At 38.2% G+C, this 19,446-nt stretch overlaps 1 protein-coding gene across 1 annotated transcript in view; it reads right to left on the bottom strand.

The window, feature by feature from the left end:
- Positions 1 to 19,446, bottom strand: part of ALK (ALK receptor tyrosine kinase) — a 317,575-nt gene that overhangs the window by 90,930 nt on the left and 207,199 nt on the right.

The following is a 19,446-nucleotide window of genomic DNA, read 5'->3' on the forward strand; positions in this document are numbered from 1 at the left end:
AATACTTATTCTCAAATACTGTGTATTTCATAGTCATTGGAACTTTTTTTAATGTAACCTAACACAGTAGATATTTAAGGTTTTCATCCCTAAATGTGAACATTCTGACTTAGAACAATATAATGGCATGGAGGAATTTTATTAAAATGTCAAATCTCATTTCTTTTGCTTGCTTTTTGTTGCCCTTATTTCAATATCAAACTGCACTTTATGTTTGATACCCTTTTCTCCAGGGTTGCATCTTTGTAGCTACCATTGCATCTTTGTGAGATCAAAAAAAAAAAACCAACAAAAAAACCTCCCACCCAGCTTTCATACTTCCAAAAGCAGCGAATACTATATTTGTAACAGTAAGGAACAGGTTAGAAACAAAAAGGCCAAGCCCCCATTTTTTGTGAATTTTTCAAAATACATACCTTGTAAAGGGAAAATAAAAAGGTTCAACTTCTATTATTCATTCTGCTACTCCCATCAGACCTCTCGAGTCTGAATAGGCTTGGAGACCAGCTCTTATCAGCCAGCAACCTCTCCCATGGGAAACACGGGCCAGACTGATTGCCAGCTCACTGGAAGATGAATGCTGCTTGCCACGTGCAGTGGGCACTGACAAAATCGTGAGGTGGTTAAGATCTTTAAGCTTACTTACAGTCAACAGGAGAAGGTCCAATCTCAGCATCAGACACAGAACTGAATATGAAATAAAATAAGGCTACTGGAGAAAGGGCATGAAAATAGTGCTTCCAAACCTCATGTGTTCCTCTTGGGTAAACTGTAAGAGCTGATTAGATACGAAGTACATGTAATTTTCCACATTTTGCTTCTTAGGAGGCTTAGTTCAAATCCATTTTCAATTATTAAAGTAACTGTTACTTTTGCCTGTTCAAGTTTCTCAGTTCCAAGCACAACCAACACTGCCACTATACACAGCAGACTTTTTTCAATTCTTGGTTCTTAAAAATACCACAACAGAAAATTCCAAACATCAGTAACATTTCAAAGATGAGGCAACTGAGGTACACATCCACCAATTTCAATTATGTAAATAAGACTGTAAATTGCCCAAATCAGACTAACTGACTCCTGCTGCAAACTCTCCCAGTTGGACTGAAGTTGCCTAGATCCATGAAATAAGCTGCAGAAAGGATAGACTGGACAAGACTGCTTGGCTCTGCAAGAGCTGATTCCACACAGGTCAGATATAGCATCTCAGCAATCCCCCTGTCTTGCACTTTCAGCATTGCCAATACAGTCAACAAGAGAGATATATTTGTATGACTTGTTGTGAAAAACACAAATGGTATGAGGCACGACACTTAACTGTATTCAAACATCATTTTAGATAGGAATCAGATTTTTCATTTCTAAAACACAATTCGGTTTCTATATCTGTTTAAAGCAGTCTCTCTCCTTTGGCTGTCAGCAATACTGAGGTTTATGGCCTTACTACAGATCAGTTGCTGGGGGCGGTGGGTGGAGGAATATCACAAATCAGCACAATCCTGAGCATCCATACACGGTCCCTTTCAGCCGGATGCAGTGATGCATCCTCACATCACAGCCAATGCTTTACTACGGCCCCAAAGTGGAGGAGCAACAGCTGTTCCAGGTAGCAGCAGAAACTTGCCTGGGGAAGAAAAGTTTCCTGTTGCGCCCCTTTCCACTGGGCCAACCTCTGCAGTTGTGAAAGTGCAACAAGTTGTCATCAAGGAACTAATCTCCACTTTGTTTGAAAACTCAGGAACAATACCTCAAAATCTCAAAGAGTAAGCAAATTGAAATTGCACATGAACACTTGCTGTGAGGGAGAGCAATAGTTACACATAACAAGTTTGCCACTGGGAGGGACTCAGTGTGGATGGAGGCTATCCAGCTTTTAGTTCTGGGGAAACAAAAGGGAACTGCTATTTTACCCTACCTCCACACATCGCTGAACATCAGCATGTTGGTGAATCCTGTGACTCACGGGTGACTCTTCCAGCTGAATGCACCAAGAACTGCCTACATCTCAGTGCTCTGAAGCCAGTCCAGTGGGATGGAGAAGTAACAGTTCTTTGCTCTTGGGTATCAGGCTGTGCTTCAAGGCCTTGCTACACTTGAATGATGTTATCCCCGGAGCAAAGCTGCTGAAGGTCAATGGTCCGCAACATCAAAAAAAGCCTGGAGAAGGACTCCTTCCTGGAGTCCACATCTCTGCTGAAGGACCTCTGCTAACCCTTGAACGTGCCAAAAACTTACAAATTGTGAATGCTTACTGAAAAAAAAAACCCTATGTCAGTGAATAACACAGTGAATAACACTGTGTAAGCCACGGTATTTACTGAAGATATTAAGGAAAAAATGCCAGGAGGGATAACATTACAATTCCAAGATGACCATCCAGGTTTTAGGCAGCCTCTCTACTGTCTTGTGGCATGCTGAGAGACATTTTGGTTAATGCTTTCCATGCAAGATCTCTTTCTAAAATGTATACTGAGGTGCAGAGAAAATTGGAAGAGCTGACCAATATCAGCACAGAGAATTAGCATGCCCTGAGATTGAAATGCCTGTGGGTTGCCACCCACAGGAGAACAGTCAAATAATATTAAAATGGTTTTTAAAATAATTTTTAATATAGTAATAGGAATCTTAACAAACAGTTGCTATAAGTAAAGACAAATCAAGGAGACAGAATGTGTCTTATCCACCTCTCTCTGATTCTAGGTTTTCTTTATGATCTTTATCCTTCAATGAGTAGACTGTTCAATTGACTCAGAATATTTTATAAAATTACTCAGAATGGACAGTCTCATGTTCAAATTTGGCACCATAAAATGTATGCGAACCCAAAATATCCCTTATATCCTCTTTGTCAATAAGCTTTTTGTTGAGTGCAAGCTCCCCTTCAAGATTTTTCCAACCCTTTTTACCCTCTTTTAGCTAAAGGATTCAGTTGGCCATTAATTAATCATTAAACTACCATCAGCAACAGTATTAAATTCTTACAAATTTGCTACTGCTATTATTATGTAAAATGCTCCTCCCAGCTGAGTAGGTTTCAGCAAAGCTTAACACCTTGTTGAGTCTTGATAAATCTATTTATAAAATGCAAATGTACCTCTTCCTGGCAGGTAAATCCTTTACAACTGCACAATGATTCATTATACAAAATAGAGAATTAGGAGGACACACAGTTTACGGATCATTCTTCATGAAGTCCTAGCAAACACAAACATTTTGGGACAAAACAAGAAATAAAAAGAGAATATGAAATGGCAAGCCCCACTGCAAACTAAATGGGATTTGTCTCGTCTTGTGGCAAACCGGGGTAGTACAGTACCCACAAATAATTATAGGAAGGTTCAGAAGGAGGAGCAGAGCATGTAGAAATGACATCCAGAACCCAACCCAGCCATACTTGCATACTATTCTGATTGTCTTGCAATCAAAAAATTATTAGGTTTATGAGGAACTAAGAAAATAGAAATATAAACGAATTTACCTGTTACAGGAAGTAATGAAATTCTGTATGCTCTTCACCAAACATCTCCTGGATTATGGTGCAGTTTCAAAGAAGGTATTGGCAAAAACCCCATCAGTTTAGGACAGGGTTACAGTTAACAAGCTGTAGTGGACAGGACTCACTTGAGAGCACAAAGTGCACAAACACACTGAATAATGAAAATAGAACCACCAAACTTTCTCTTGGTCATGAAATGGACTAGGGGAGATCTAAAAGCTACTTTACAGGTGTCTACACTTGATCTTGAAGTATCAATTTAAAAGACCAAATAATGATTAACATTAATTTTCACTAATTTTTCGAGTATTCTCTCTGACAGTGGCCATCTTGATGAGGACAGCCATCTTAGGGAACAGAAACCCTTCCTCTTACTTGCTGTGATCCACTGGTTGTTCTGTATTTGTACTTCCATTCACCTTAAGCTGCCCTTTGTCCCCTCTGTGGTATAGTAAAGTTATACCGAGTGCAAAGGTGTTATATATCCACTATATATTTTTTACAAAGAGAACAGTTAAAATACCTGACTTTCAGCCCTCTCAGGGCTTTAACTTAATGGGATGTGGATGCAGTTCACCAGCCATAAAGAATGTCACTGGCCAACTACTTATATCGCTGCAGTATCTCAAAGCCTTGAATGCAACACAAACTGCATGGGGAATCCACATGCAGAAAGTATAGTGAAATACCAGTAACAAAATCAGCTGCCCTGGATTTGTACTTAAACCAGGAAAAATGCCTTGCCTGCTTTTCCAGGATTTCTTGAGAAACAACAGTAGGATTCCTATGCAGCAGTAGTTACAGTAAAGGCTCCCAACTCTACTTGGATCATGCCCTTCCTTCCCATCCCATAGGTCATTACTGCTGCTTTTTAGTGAGCAATATAATTTTAAACAGTCTGTCAATGAGGTATCACAAAGATGATAAAAGTGCCTTGCCCTAGCATCTAATGGGGATAAAATCTGTGATCCAACATCCCACAGGTGGTAACACACAGGAAGCCCAGAGGCCTCTGTGCCCACATCAGCCAGGTCTTTGTGGGCAACAGCCACTGCATTTTCTGAGGGGTGTTCAGCAGAACAGCGGGGCAGCCAAGCAATCTGCGAGCTGGCAAAGGCAGGGTGGCAAATTCAAGTTATCGGTCATCCAGGTTATTCTTGTCAATAAAAAGCCTGGCATCCTTTTCTCAATAGTAGACAAAATGAAAAAAAAAATTAAATAATCAAGGACTGAGCCCAGACACAGCAGCCCAGTGTAATTTCTTGAGGTACTTCAAATCAGACTCCATTTGTGCGTGCAGGGGCCCCGCATTGCTTTCAAATCTCCTCTAGGAATGCTGCCTATCAAATAAGGAATCTGATGGTGAGGATTTCCAAAATGGTACTCATGTTGTGACCTTGGATAAGTCTCTTTGCTTGACAAAGACCTTGGATAAGTCTCTTTTTACCATGACAGAAAAAAAGTGCCACTTTGTGGGGAATATATGGCCTTGCTATTTTTTAGAATAGCATAATTTTTTTTCACAGAAAAAAAAAAATCTCATTTTTAAGAGCTTCTAAAATGAAAATGTCCCCTCTAGAAAAAAATGTTTGCTCAGCAGTACTTCAAAAGATTTTATTTGACCTGAAATAAAACATTGGTTAGCTCCAGGAAACTTGCTATTGTTCAAAGTTTTTTCCAGTTCATATATTTCATCCTTGCTTTATGCCTTTAAACAAAATTTCCAATAAGAAAAGCCTAAAGTAAAGGGAAAAGGTGTGAAAACTTAGTTTCTTCCATTATTTTGTTTTGTTTTGTCAAAACACTTACTAAATTTGCACTTCGAATAGCATGGAGGGTGACAAAATCACTCGAGTCATTACCACATGCTAATGCAGCATCTGTCTAAGGAAGCTCTGGGTCATTTCAGCTTGGTCCTGTCCCCAGAAATCTACTCAATGTACCAAAGAGACAAGTTTTTACAATGCTAATATTGACAGGACTGACAACCTCCTCTCCATTTGGCATGCATTAAGACATGCAAATATTAGCAAAATGCAGGTTTATCTGAGGGAACCTCAGATTTGGAGAGCAGTGAAAACCAGCCAGCCACGAAGCCTGCACAGTCTCACGTGAGCACTACAGAGGTATCATGCTGCTATTGCCTTCTCAGAGAGAAGCAGCACGGAAAACAGTTAATGTAAACTCAACATTAAAAATTTCACTGACAATTAAAATGACAAATTAAACTGATCTACATGCAATCTGCAAACTTATTTGGCATTCACTGATTGATGTAATAAATTAGATACTAACAGCTCACATGCAACGTTATAAATCACTATCTTCACTCAGCAATGCATATGTGGTGTCAATTTTTGGTGCTGTGTAAGTTATTAAATTTTCTGTAGATGAAGCACTGAGTATCTGTTACAGTTTTAGGATGAGACTATGAACTGAGACTTTCAATGTCTGACCAAAGTTACTTGATACTATTATAACTACTCAGATTTCCTAAATTCAAGTGGAAATTGCTTTTCATTGTAGTGGAAAATAAGAAAAGAAACCTAACAGCACCCAGTCTGGACCCAAACTTCTTTTTACTGGACGCATATTTGAAGCTGGAGAGATGTTTTAGAATCATGATTTATTTCTCCAAAATGGTGCTTTTATGAAACACCCATCTCTGAGTTTTGTTGATCCTCAATAAAATTCAGATCTCTTGCTTGAAGAAACTGCAGCAAGAAATGCCACAGAAGGGCCCTGAGATTTAAGCATTTGGCCCATTTACTGCAAACAAGGCAGAGTCCTTCTTCTATGCTTTTCTATGGATATTACTTTCCACAAGTCAACAGACCCCAAGTACTTTCAGCTAGAGAGTCACAAATTCACAAGGTGAAGATATTCCCCTCCACAAATCCCAGGCAGCGCATGGCTCCAGCCTTAGCAACAACACTTCAGCTCACAGTTGTCAACACTAATGAGTTAAACTCGACCGTGATGAGATCCTGGAGTTATTTGTAGCTGTGGTACAGGTAAGTCCCTTTGGTTGCAGGTAGACATCCTTCCCCAGCTGCACTGGCAGGAGAGGTTATTGCCTCCATCTGTTCACAACCGCTTTCCCTCCTGATCCGCTGATGAAGCAGCATGTGCAAGTACTCCCTAATTTATTTCAGGCAAAGTCAGACAGGTGACACCAGAACAACAGTTCTTACCTACTCAAGGATTTTATGTGAAACTCTCTCATTTCCAAATGACGGCTGCTCTTTGGGCTGCATGAAAACATCTTACAGACTCTTGTGACCTGTTAAAAGCAGCAGAGCCACAATACAGCAGCACTACAAGGTAGAGGAGCAACTCAGCGGCTCTGCTCTAGTCACTTTTAAAAACCATCATTCTAAAACATGAGATAATTCTGATACGTGATAATGTTCTTACTAGTCCATGCAAAGCAACTTGCGGAAGAGGGAGTATTTCCCTTCCCTTTTTTAAAGAGGGCATACTGTGGAACATCAGACTGCTAACTCCCATTGTGTTTGCAACTTTGGGAAAAGTCATAAACACAGCCTGGTCTTTTTCTGAGATGTTCAGCTCAAGTCTGCTCCTAAACTGAGGGGAATGGAGAAAGTAACTGCAAGTGTGTTCAAGCTCAGAGGAAATTCTGTCTTAATTTATAACTACACAAGAGGGATCTCTCTTTAAATCAAAGATGGAAATAAAAGGATGGGTTTATGTACAGGAAATTATTACACTTTTTTTTCTTTTTCAGAATAGTATTTAAAATTATTAAAACACAATGAACATATAACAAAAAAAAACCCAAACAACACCACTCTTGGTACAATTTTCTCTTTGGAAAAGAAACTTTGGTTTAAATTTTCCTGATAAAGAAGAAACATTGATTATACTAACATAATGGAACAGAAATTCCCTGACATGACTCTTAATAGTGTATCACGCTTAAGAAGTCCTGTCAGCTGAAATTTAGTCTAGAACTCAATGATCTCCAGGAACTGGATTTGAAATTACTTACTCCTGAATGTAATAAGATATCCTTCAGCAGTAGGATGAATTAAAGTTCAAGACAAATGCTGAATATAATACAGATCTTAACCTCATTTGGAAGCAATGTTGTTTAAGGCTGTATTAAGGGATTGAGTTACCGCTTCTGCTTAAACAGAAGTGACAGAGTCGTTCACAAGGGTAATAAAAATAAACAAGATAATGCAATAGAAAGAATTGCACCTACTGGTAAGGAAGTAAATGAAAAATTAATGAGGATCTTCTATTACCAATCTTTGGAAAGCGGCATGGGATCCAATCTCCAAATGCAACTCAATTTAAAAATTGAGGGCTAAAAACCCTTCATTGAGGGCTATAAAGAAAGTTGATCAACAAAAAAATCAAAGCTTTTACATAAGAGTGATTTTGTAAGGATGCAGAGAAGCAAATATTATCTACAGGATTCCATTAGAAGGCTCTGGGTTGTAGCTCTGCTTCTAACAACCACAACTTTACCTTTCACAAACATTCTGTATCTGAATGTTCTTCTGTGTGGAAGAATTGAGTCTGTTGGTTTTCAGAAACATACTTTCTTTTCTAGACCCATTAATAAAATATCTAAACAGGGGACAACCACAGGGCTGATTTCTGGTTTATAATTTATACAGGTTTCCAACTGCAGAGAGGCTTTGAGGTCTGACTGGAAGCACCCTGTCAAAGCTGCAGGAATGAAGCTTGTTTTGGTAATGCTGATATTGTAAAGTATGCCTGGATAGCACAATTAATCTTGCACTCAACAATCAAACTTTTTTCAGGGTTTATCCTAACAGACTCTGAATAAACTCCTGCAAAATAATTACTAAAAAATGATTTATCTGGCATGGTAACCAGTGAGTGTTGAGAATGTTCAGCAGAGAATCTGTTCATTAAAGATTCCTTGCCTGACACTATTCATTCACAAGTGAGGAATTCGTGGGCAGACTTTATAGATTACAGGTATTAAAGCACCCACTGGCTTTAAAAGGATAGTGGTGTTAGAAATCCCAGACAGCAATTCTTCAACCAAAGCATTGTCCCCTTTCTGACACTCTGATGATGCTATGATGTTAAAGGTGGAATGAATTGCCCTCTGAAGTGCCTCTTTTTCTCTCTGTTGACTATAGAGGGACCCTAGAGACTAGCTTCGACATGATGCCTAACTTTCAGATAGCTGAAGTCACAAAAGATGAATACCATCTTGTCTAACTTCATACAACAAAGCACCTGAATGTCTGAACTAAATCTTGCCTAGGGAGATTGAATCTCATGATGTTGTGAATTAGATGACTGGTTTATTATACAGATTTTATTCTCTGACAGTTCAGTTGAGGTCTAGACTGAGAATTTTGCTGAACTGCAAACTGAATTAGCTTTGCAATTGGAGTTTAGGGGAAGATTTTTTTTTTTGGTCTCTTATCCACTGAAAATATTTTCTGGCCTTTGTTCAAACATTAAAAAAAAGCAGGCAGCATCAGTGGAATGTACATGTGCTAAAAAAGAGCTCTCTTATACACTACTAAGACAAAGAAATATGGAGAAAGACAGGTCCATTGTTTGGCTCTGTAAACTGGAAAAGAAACTGCCATTTCATTAGTGCCTTACCTATGCACTCTATATGAAGACTTGACACTTAATAAAACCCACACAAGTACAGCAAGATTCCTTAGTGAAGCTCTGCCATGTCCAAGCTCCGCCTCAGTAACATTTGGAATTTGTGCAATTTGCTAAAGAGGAGTCCCCAGAGACAGAGCTCAGTTATACCAACGTGGCTGCATCTTAGGCAATGCCTAGCATTAACTAAAAACTCAAGCTGACAGCCAGTCTCCTCTTTCCTGTTTAGTTAGAGATGCACCTGTAAAATGCTGGTTATTGCTGATGCCACAACTGACCTGGTTCTGTTCACATCTCTTTCACTTCTAAGATGGATGAAAGGAATATATAAAACTGTTTCCATTTCCTTCCAACTAATTCCATCCCAGGTGTCAATTAATCTAATTGTCATTGTCACTACACTAATGCTCACTCACTATGGCCTGGCCAAAGGGCTTTGGTCATCTTTATTCATCTGTTGCCACTAGCCTTTGTATTTATGCTAAGGAATTCACAATGTAATTTCTTTGTCCTTTGCTTGTACTCAATGCACAGCACAGACTCATCTGAGAGTACTGCTCTGAGATGGCACAGCAGTATGAATAAATGGAAACAGTAATAAACTTCTCTGTAGTCTTTACAGAACAGTATCATGGTGGGCTTGCAATGTATTTTGCATGATTTCCATTTGGTGGCATCCTGCCTGGTCATGACACTTGGGTTTCATTTCAGCAATTACCCTAATTGTCCAGGAAAGGAATACACTGTTTACTTGAAAATTCAAAAAATAATATGAACCAGAGAATGCTCTGACTGCTGTTACACTTGAGAAAGACAGTTCTAATGCAGTACAGACACTGCTGCTGACTGGTACTGCTAGTAACAGAAGCAGCAAGTAGAAGCACATTTATTATAATTTGAGGAGAGCTACATGAAGCCCACATTCTACAAATCAACAATTAAGATGAAGACTACTTGCTACAATATAAACTTATAATGGAGTAATAATTGCCCTAAAGGTTTTGTGATGAGATTAGACAGGCAGGAATGTTTTGTGACTAAAGGGAAAGAGGACAAATAGGCTTGTCCAAATGAGAGAAATTGCCTGATTTCACTTGGGAGCAGAGGAAGTTGGAGGTGCTCCAAAGGTGAAATCAGAAGAAAACAAAAGATAAACACTGTAAGCATGGAAGACCACTGCAAAACACTCTGTGCAAACATGAGCAGGTCAAACATCTCTTTTCCAACATAGGATAGAAAAGGTTATTTGCATTTCTCAGTTGTAAGTTATATTTTTAGCAAATAAGACTTCGTATTGCAATCCAATTAAAAAAAAATTTATATAACTTTATAGTTATATGTAAAATGGCAAACAGTGTCAGCTTCAGCCTCCTTTACCTGCAATGAAAGAACAGCTATAACTTAAATCTAACTCTTCTGTTGGCTGTGAAGAGCCAAACAATGATGAAGAAACTGAAATCCAAATCAGCAATGTTCCTATCAAACCTTGTTAGGCTCCTCCTTTTTCAAAAGCTTTGATAAATATATCTAGGGACAGATCTTCAGCTGATGCAAACAGTTGAAGCTCCAACAATTATTGGGATGATGCACAATGTGCTTTACAAATTTCACTGGCAGAAACTCCTTACAAGTAATTGCATAGTTACTCACTTCCTTTACTTTGGGAAATAGCTTGTATGCAATAAATACTTCCTTTACTTTGCTGTCTAAACAACTTGGCAATTTTTGTAGACAGGTGAGTCATTTTGCTACTGTTTTGTTACTGATGTGCACAACAAGAGCCTGATGAGTGAACACTGTTGCCAAAACTTTATGCTTAATGTTTCTGATCTTACAGCCATTGCTTTCCTTTTGTAAGGGTTGCATTAATATATGTTCGTGAACACACTGGTGACTTTCTATAACTCAATAGCAATGCTGTAATTTCATCCTTTTCATATATATCTTCTTTTTTTTTTTTTTTTTTGGTACTGTATAACCTGATGCTGGATTTACGCAGTTGTTGCCTACAGCTCTAAATGATGTTTCAAAAATCTAGTACATAATTTAGGCTTAAGTGCACGGAATATTCACTGCTGTAGTCTACAAAAAATAATTTACTCTAGGTTGTGACTGACGATTCAACCAAAAGAGCTTAGATCCCAGTATGCCACAACCCATCATCTCACAGAACCAGACAGATTGCCTCTCAATCCTCAAAGGTTTTAGGTATCAAAATAGCTGCTCTGTTCATCTCTATTCAAATCTAATGAAAGATCCACCACGGATGATATTTTTGGAACATGATAAATGTCTCTTACAGAGCTGACTAAATTATGTTTCCTTGTAGATCTGAAAAAACATTTCCAAACCTCTTATTTTGCTTACAAATTTGCTGATACTCCATCAATCATGTCCCATGAACAATACACTTCAGTCTGGAATTGGACTCAGGATCCAGCTGACTCACTTAATGCTTGCAACCTCCCAGTTATAAAAAACTTCACCAGTTCAGCAGGCAGTCAGTTAAAGAAAGGAGGGGAAAAGATATTCTTAAAACTTCTTTCATGTTATAAAACCTGACTGTAATCTAAGATCTTGCCATCCACGTGTGACTTCTGGATCAATAAGCCATACTAGCAGGGCCTTCAAAGGCTCGATTCATAAAAGCCCTGTATGCCTCATTTATGGAGGTACTCTGTAAAGCTGCCTCCATGGAGGCATCGTGCACAGTCTGTCCTTTCTCATCCTCACAGGTGGAAGGCATGCCTCAGCGCAGTCCATTAATGATGGCATTTTTGAAAACTCCTAGGGGACTAAGGAGTGTGGTTCCCATTAATTTGTGCTCCTAAGTCACTTGGCAGCTTTTGAAAGTTCCTCTTTTCCCCATATTTTTCACATCTTCAAAGTAAAAGAATTGCAACACACGGTTTTAATGATCCTGACTGACATTCTGATGTGCAGCCACTGGTTGTGAGTTTTCAAATACAACATAAAGGTCTTTAATTTGGCGAAACTGCTTTTCAAAAAACTTTTTTCCCCCCTTTACAGATTCTTAAATATTTTAGGGGAAAATCTGGATGTTAGGTTTAGTCAGTTGTCATTTCTGTTTCTGGATTATGGATTTGATTTGGAATTACAAGGTCGAGGCATTTTGGTTTCAGTTGTTCTGTTTAAGTGCATCTACTTCACGGTACCCATCACCAATGTGCCACACCTCTCCCATACCGGATATAGTGCAGAATTGTAAAACAATGTCCGTGGTTTCATGTAGCAATTGTTTTGCTAAGCAAGCTGGCTGCAGTAGACCTGTAGAAACAGCACAGCAGGACAAAGCAAGCTGGGCTCCCTGAGGCAGAAAGCGTGAGGTTTTGGACAAGAGAAGAGAAGAGCTGAACAGGGTCTTAGGGCACAACTGGGGCAGATTTGCAATGAAACCTCAGACACAGAAACCAAGCTGAGCTTGAGCACTTAAAATAAGCCCTGAGCTATAGAAATGTCCTGAGCCAAAATGTAAAGAACTCTTCCCTGTGGTGAAGAAGGAGAAGGAATTACACCTTTTTATCAATCTTACATACAGCGCACTGCTACAGAGCAGTGGTACCTCAGAAACCAGTGTTGGTATGCATGACATTTAGGCAGGCTTTAAAAAAAACGAAGGTTCTTGCTGCTGACATTATTTCATTTTCACGCAAACACAGAATATCTTCTTTCCTTATTGTGTCATCTTCTCCTCATTCTTGTTCCTCATCTTTCAAAACCTATTTTGCTCATCAATGGCTCTGGTGAGATGTGCCACAAAAAGGGACTAGTTTCCACCTGAACATCCCACATATTTATCTTTGCTTTGGAAAATTTTAAATGTTAATTGATTAATTCTTGTGCATTTAATTCAATTTTGACAATTCATTGAATGTCCTTTACTTGGTTTCTTTGCCAGTTCAACAGATTATCCATCTAGTTAGTTCAGTCTGGTTGATTGAGTGGCTATCTGATTAAGTTTGATTGCTCTAGTTAATGAATTGGATTGTAAATGTTTATTCCCATCACTTTCTAACTGGTCAAACTTTTTAATCATTTCCACTATCTAAACCAATTAGTCCTGCCTGACATCCTGTCATTTATTTTCAGCATTACTGGTTTATCACCATCTCTTCTTTCCTCATCTCTCCCTCTCTCTGTTACCTGTGGGGAGCCTACAAGAAAGATGGACAGAGACTATTCACAAGAGCATGTAGTGACAGGACAAGGGGGAATGGCTTCAGACTGAAAGAGAATAGGTTCAGATTAGATATTAGGAAGAAATTTTTTACTGTGAGGATGCTGAGACACTGGAACAGGTTGCCCAGAGAAGTTGTGAATGTCCCATCCCTGGAATTTTTCAAGGTCAGGTTGGATGGAGCTCTGAGCAACCTGACCTAGTGGAAGATGTCCCTGTCCATGGCAGGGGGGTTGGAACTAGATGATCTTTAAGGTCCCTTCCAACTCAAGTCATTCAGTGATTTTATGATTCTATTCTTCTGCTCACACAGTCTGACTCTATCCTTTTTGCTTGATCATCTCCCTTTTCTGTTCTGACTTTCTAAGCTTCCCCACTGTCTGTCACTTCTTCATAAAGGACTACCATGGTATTCCTTCACAAACATGAATGGAGTTCAACATCCAGGTCTAAACAACTTCAAATCTCAGTACTATTTAAATCAGAAAACCTTTTCCTACAGCTAATAAAGAACTTCCTGGATATAAAACAAAATTCAGAGCAAAACTACCCCAACTTTGTTTTTGCAAAAATCAAGGATCTGCATGCAGATCTGTTACAGACCAGCAGTCTTTTGAAAAAGTATGAGTTTATTATGGAGAGTAAAGGGAGAGTGGGACTGTCATCCGCTTACACAGTAGAGTCAGATTGCATAAATCTTTGAATCTGGAGTAATACTGGTTTAAAATCATTGGGTCATCTGTAAATCATCATTGTCCTTCCCATTTCTGAAGTGATAATAGCAAATCTTATGATTGTTTTAATAAATCCAAGCAGTTAAAACATCACAAGAACTAAGTGGCAGCAATTAATAGTAATAAAAATAAGTTCAATTTGGGGAAAGCAGATTACAGAGTTCATTTTCTTTCACTGAATCAATGGCTCCCCTGTTAAAATAAGCCTTAATTAAGGGAGAAGGTCAGGATAAAAATCATATACAGCATTAAAAAGATAATGTATTGGCCAATTCTTCAAGGTGTTAAAAAGTACTTAAGACCCACAAGTGCCAACATTTGCACTGTCTCTCAAGCAGTTCCTAGTACCTCTTATGAGCAGGTCCTTCCCTTTGGATTATTAAATCTTTGGATTTTAAAGGCTGAGATTTCTCAATTCTGTTTCTTAACCCAAGTCACCTAACCTTTTATGAATTAGAGTAGAGGAACCTGCTTACTCAGGTAAAACAGTAACTTTGCCTAAGAAACACACTCATTTGGAGCTGCTCTGGCAGATTCCAGCCATTCCACCTTCTCTATGGAAGCATCTATTTTAAAGACCAGTTTTAAGTGCATTATTACACCATCTAAAACATTTCTTTATAGCTCCCTCCTCTGTATCGTAAAAACCCAAATATATGGTCAGTTGATTACTAAATAAAACAAAAGAACAATAGGTCCCATTCACAAACAAACTGGCATGACAGACCTGTGAAAACCAAATGCTTTAGATATTCAGGTTTGTTTCCCCCCGCTATCTATTTGTTAAGCACACTACTGTTCTAAATAGATTAAATTATTTAACATAACCCTCACTGTCTAAATCTGGCTGTGCAAGAAGTAGGTGTTCACAGTCAGCAGCAGAAATGCATAATCATTAATTCATTACTGCAAGAAGCTACTCTACCACTAATTGAGTTACTGTGCCTTTTCTAGAAGTAATATTAAAACTAAATTTGCTTAATTTTTTTTTATTCCTAGCATTACTATAACTTAATTTAAAAAGATGAAAGTGAAAACAAAGATAAGCCCCATAACAAGTTCATTAAATTTATTTTACTTAAATTGGCACAAACCACAAGTGAAATAACTTTCACTTTGGAATGACTTTAAAATGATTTAACTTTACTGCAGCCACCACACTCATCTGTAAAGCAGTTTTTTCTCCAAGACAAGATCCCTACAGGATTAAAACACTAGCAGGTTAGAGATAGTTTTTGGCACACAGGCTGAAGTCAGAATAATCAGTCATACCTCATGGGGGAGCAGAGGTGAATGGGTAGGAAGGTGGTTGCCAAAGCACTTGGAAGCAAATATTCTTAAAATAGTAAGGCTTTTCCAAATGCCTACTTAGTGAAATTAGACCCTCAGGAAAACCAGCTCAGTTGAACTGTATAAATAGCACAGGCCACTCCATGGAAAATGCATCCAATCTGCCTGATTTTTTTTTTTTTAAATGAAGAAACTTAATCCAAACATACTTAATAATTCCCATTGATTTCAATTAACTCTGAACCTTTCCTCTGGCTTGGTAAGCTCTTTAACTGTGGCATTAATGTCAAAGGAAATTCTCCAGCTTCCTTTACACAGAAGTTACCTGGATAGGCCAAGTAAATATTATGGTAAATGTTGGTCCTAAACCTCAAGTAGAGACAACTACTTTTGAAATGATGAATACTTTTCTTTTTTTAATCCTGTCTATTTTTCAGTTTTATAACAACAACACATTACTGACTGTGCTCATTGTGCTGTTCATCTGAATTTCTGTACGGGGTGGATCTCAAGACCATACAAGATGACATGGTTGATTCCACTGAAGGTGCATATCTTCTTTCCCCTATCCCATAATTGCAACTAAACAAATAATATATAATAAAATATTGTCACAATTCAGCTAGCTGTTTCATAAATTTCTGTAAATATCTTGCAGTTTTACTCAAGTGAAAATTACTTAAATGTTATACAAAAAATTTTTAAGTTAATTAACTATTAACATCTAAATTAGCTGTGTGTCACGTGGCACTTCAATTTGAAACACATTTAATTTTTTTTTACCATGAGAAGAAGCAGCTGCCAGAACAACCTCCCCAGGGATGTGGTAGAGTCCCCATCACCGGAGGTTTTTAAGATGCAGCTGGTCAGGGTTCTAAATAACCTCACCTAGACTTCCTTTCACACAAAAAGTTGGACCAGATTCTCTTTGGAGGTTCCTTCAACCTGGGCTGTTCTGTGATTCTATCACACACACTGATGTAATCTCAGTCTTCTGTTTGGAAGAGGTTAACTCATCTAGGCAATTTTCCAGTAGGAAGCATCAGGAACTCATTTTGAAAAGGGGCTCACTGGTATTTCATTAAGTTCAGTTAACCACAACATCCTGTCATGAAATTAATTTATAAGACAAACTGCAAAAAGTGAGCATACGTGGGAAAACTGAAATGATACATATTCGGGTTTTGTCTGAATACACAAAACCATCACTTTAGTAATGATTCAGATACAGAAGCAATCGTGTTTGGAGAAAGCCCTTATTGATCTCCTGCAGTTGATTCATAAATCTGTTGCTAGACTATTTATAAAAGGGAATCATGAAAAATTCTGTGTGGCAGTCAGTCGTATTTCTTCACACACGTTGCAAGTCCATATCCTTACTCTTTCCTTGCTATCTCTACTTTCAGTAAAATCATCTTCTGGCCTTCAAAATTTTTCCTTTCTTGAGAGGTCCTCTGCTTTACATCAAGGATTTTGCCTTTAGTACAACCTTAACTTCAATTTTCAGAAATTTGCATTATTATAACCATGAGATCATTACAAAACTGACTGCCTACAGCTCTGAAGGTAATGAGTGTATTTCTGCGTACTTTCAGTATCTATTGAAAAAAGCTATTGCTGAGTGGACAGAAGCATTAACTTAATCAACAACACACAGTCTCTCCCCTCTCCAATATAAATGCTTTTTATGTTGCTTACTGAGCTTGAAAACTTGAAAGCTAAGTGCTTCCTCTTGGACAGGCTGAGTGTCTGAAATAACTGCTTTTAACAGCCTTGGAGCATCATTAAACCTTTAACACGTTTCAGAAGCATTTGGTCTCCACGCCCCTTACGTAAAAATTTACTTAGAATTGGTAAATCGAACATTGCTAAGTAAAACAATGTCTTGTCATTTACTTGTACCTACTATTAAGTACTTTAATTAAGACTTTTGAAAATAAGTTAGCAAATTAATTAATTAACAACTGCAATAAAAAATCAGTAAGAAACCCATTAAATATCATAAATAAGTCAATACATTACTTAGGAAATGAACTCTATTTTTATTACTAGAAATTACCATCAACTATAAAATGCCACTGTACCAATTACTTTACATGTAGAAGGAACAAATTCTTAATTGATGTTATTAAATTAATATATTACTTCTTTGCAATTTGTAAATTTATTTTTTTTGTGCTTTGGCTGCTGCACTTATTTAAATAGTAAGTTGTAAGAAACAAAATTAGGCAATCAATAGCTTAGGTTTTACACACTGACAAACACGATTTGCTTCACATTTAAGTCAGTAATTGAAACTCAATTGGCTGTAGGATGATGGGCAATGCTACCTGTTAGTTGTCCTGAGCCAAAATCTATAGAAGTACAGGTAGTCTTTCTATTGACTGTTGGGGCTTTCTGATTGGATTCTAACTCTATGGTTGAGAAAAACTGTAAGAGCTCTCCCTTTCTAATGGAAATTGGGAAATGTGAAGATATTCAAGCGACAAGTCACTGATTTTCTAATCTGCTGCAATGTTGACTGAAGAAAGGGAAATGTGGGGCACAATTAGAGACACTGCAATGACAGACTTACGTTTCCACTCAACTATTTTTAATTAGATGGGATATGAATCTAGAATTTTTAAATCTAGAATTTTTAAAAATTCAGAATTTGATCAGCATCTGAATCTATTTAAGTTTTTAATTTTAATTCCCCATTCAATCCCATATAGACTGTTATTTTTTCGGTTCAAATGCAATAATTTTTTTCTATGCAAAATCTTTTCTACGATCAAAGAACTCAAAAAAAAATGGAATTACCAATGGGCAAAAGCAGATTCCAACCTCAAGCCTTTGTTGTTCTTCACCCTGAGGGTGGTTGGGCACTGGAATAGGCTCCCCAGAGAAGTGGCCCCAGCACCAATCCTGACAGAGGTCAAGAAGCATTTGGACAACACTTTCAGGTACATGGTGTGACCCTTCAGGTGTCCTGTGCAGGGATAGGAGTTGGACTCAATGTTCCTGAGGAGTCCCTTCCAACCCAGCACTTTCTGTGATTCCATGATTCTATATGTAACCCAAATATGCCTATGGAAAAGGGAGCCTAATTTCCTATGATTGTCTGTACACCTTAATTTATTTTTAAATTGCATATATGGCCTTCAAAAGGCTTAGAAAAATGAGGCTGAAGGCATGTTACTGTTTCTCAGATGTTTCTTTCCCAAATTCACCCATGTTTTATGTGCTTCAGTGACGTTAAGGTATCCAAGTAGCTAAGCTGCCCAAAGGCTTCTAACAGCTGCAGAAAAATTAGATTTAGATTAATCTTTTCTTATTACTTTCTCTATTTTCTCCAAGCCTAGGGTGCCACCCTTGGCTGCTCATCACCACCTTTTTTTCTTGTAAAAGGACACAGTACCACATCTTCAGGCGTGTGCAAAAGGCTTAGTGGTCTAAACCAACTGAAAAAAAAAGAACAAGTGGTTTTATTTTCCGGTGGTATTATTCATACACCATGTCCTCTAAACAGAGCAGAGGAGTAGCCATTTGCTACAAATCTGTAGACAAAATGGGAGATTTGTTCCTTCTTTTCCTCACAATGTGTCTTAATTGCCTCAGCCCCTGACATCCGTCATCGGCAGAGCAGTGCTTGGTGTGGATATGAGTTCGCAGTCTGTCACCTACGGTTCCCCTTCAAGTGCTCCCAAGAGAAGGGTTCATGTGCCCATAGTCTGTTGCAATGAATTCCCAAAGCACTGCAGATGTGGACGAGTTCTGCCTGTACAACAGCAGCAGAGCAGGTGTGTTCAGTCTGAACATGCCCTGTGCTTTCAGCACAATGTCAGGCTGTTCCTTTCCGGAGCCTCGAGAGCACCTTTACGTACAAACAGTGCAATAAATCCCTTAATACAACTGGCTTTTGTGGAGAGCAACATAAATGACCAAAATAATGTATGTTCTCCAGCACATTTCCCTGTCCTAGACAGGTTGAGAAGAAGGACAGGCAGTCCAAGTCAGCAGTACTCCAAATAAATAAAATGGACAAAAAGTAATGTGTTAAGAGCTATAAGTAGTAATATTCTTCACTGACATGCCACCTAAAGATTTCAGTATGA

This window comes from Pseudopipra pipra, chromosome 3, assembly GCF_036250125.1.
Source record: "Pseudopipra pipra isolate bDixPip1 chromosome 3, bDixPip1.hap1, whole genome shotgun sequence".
Classification (NCBI taxonomy): Eukaryota; Metazoa; Chordata; class Aves; order Passeriformes; family Pipridae; genus Pseudopipra; species Pseudopipra pipra.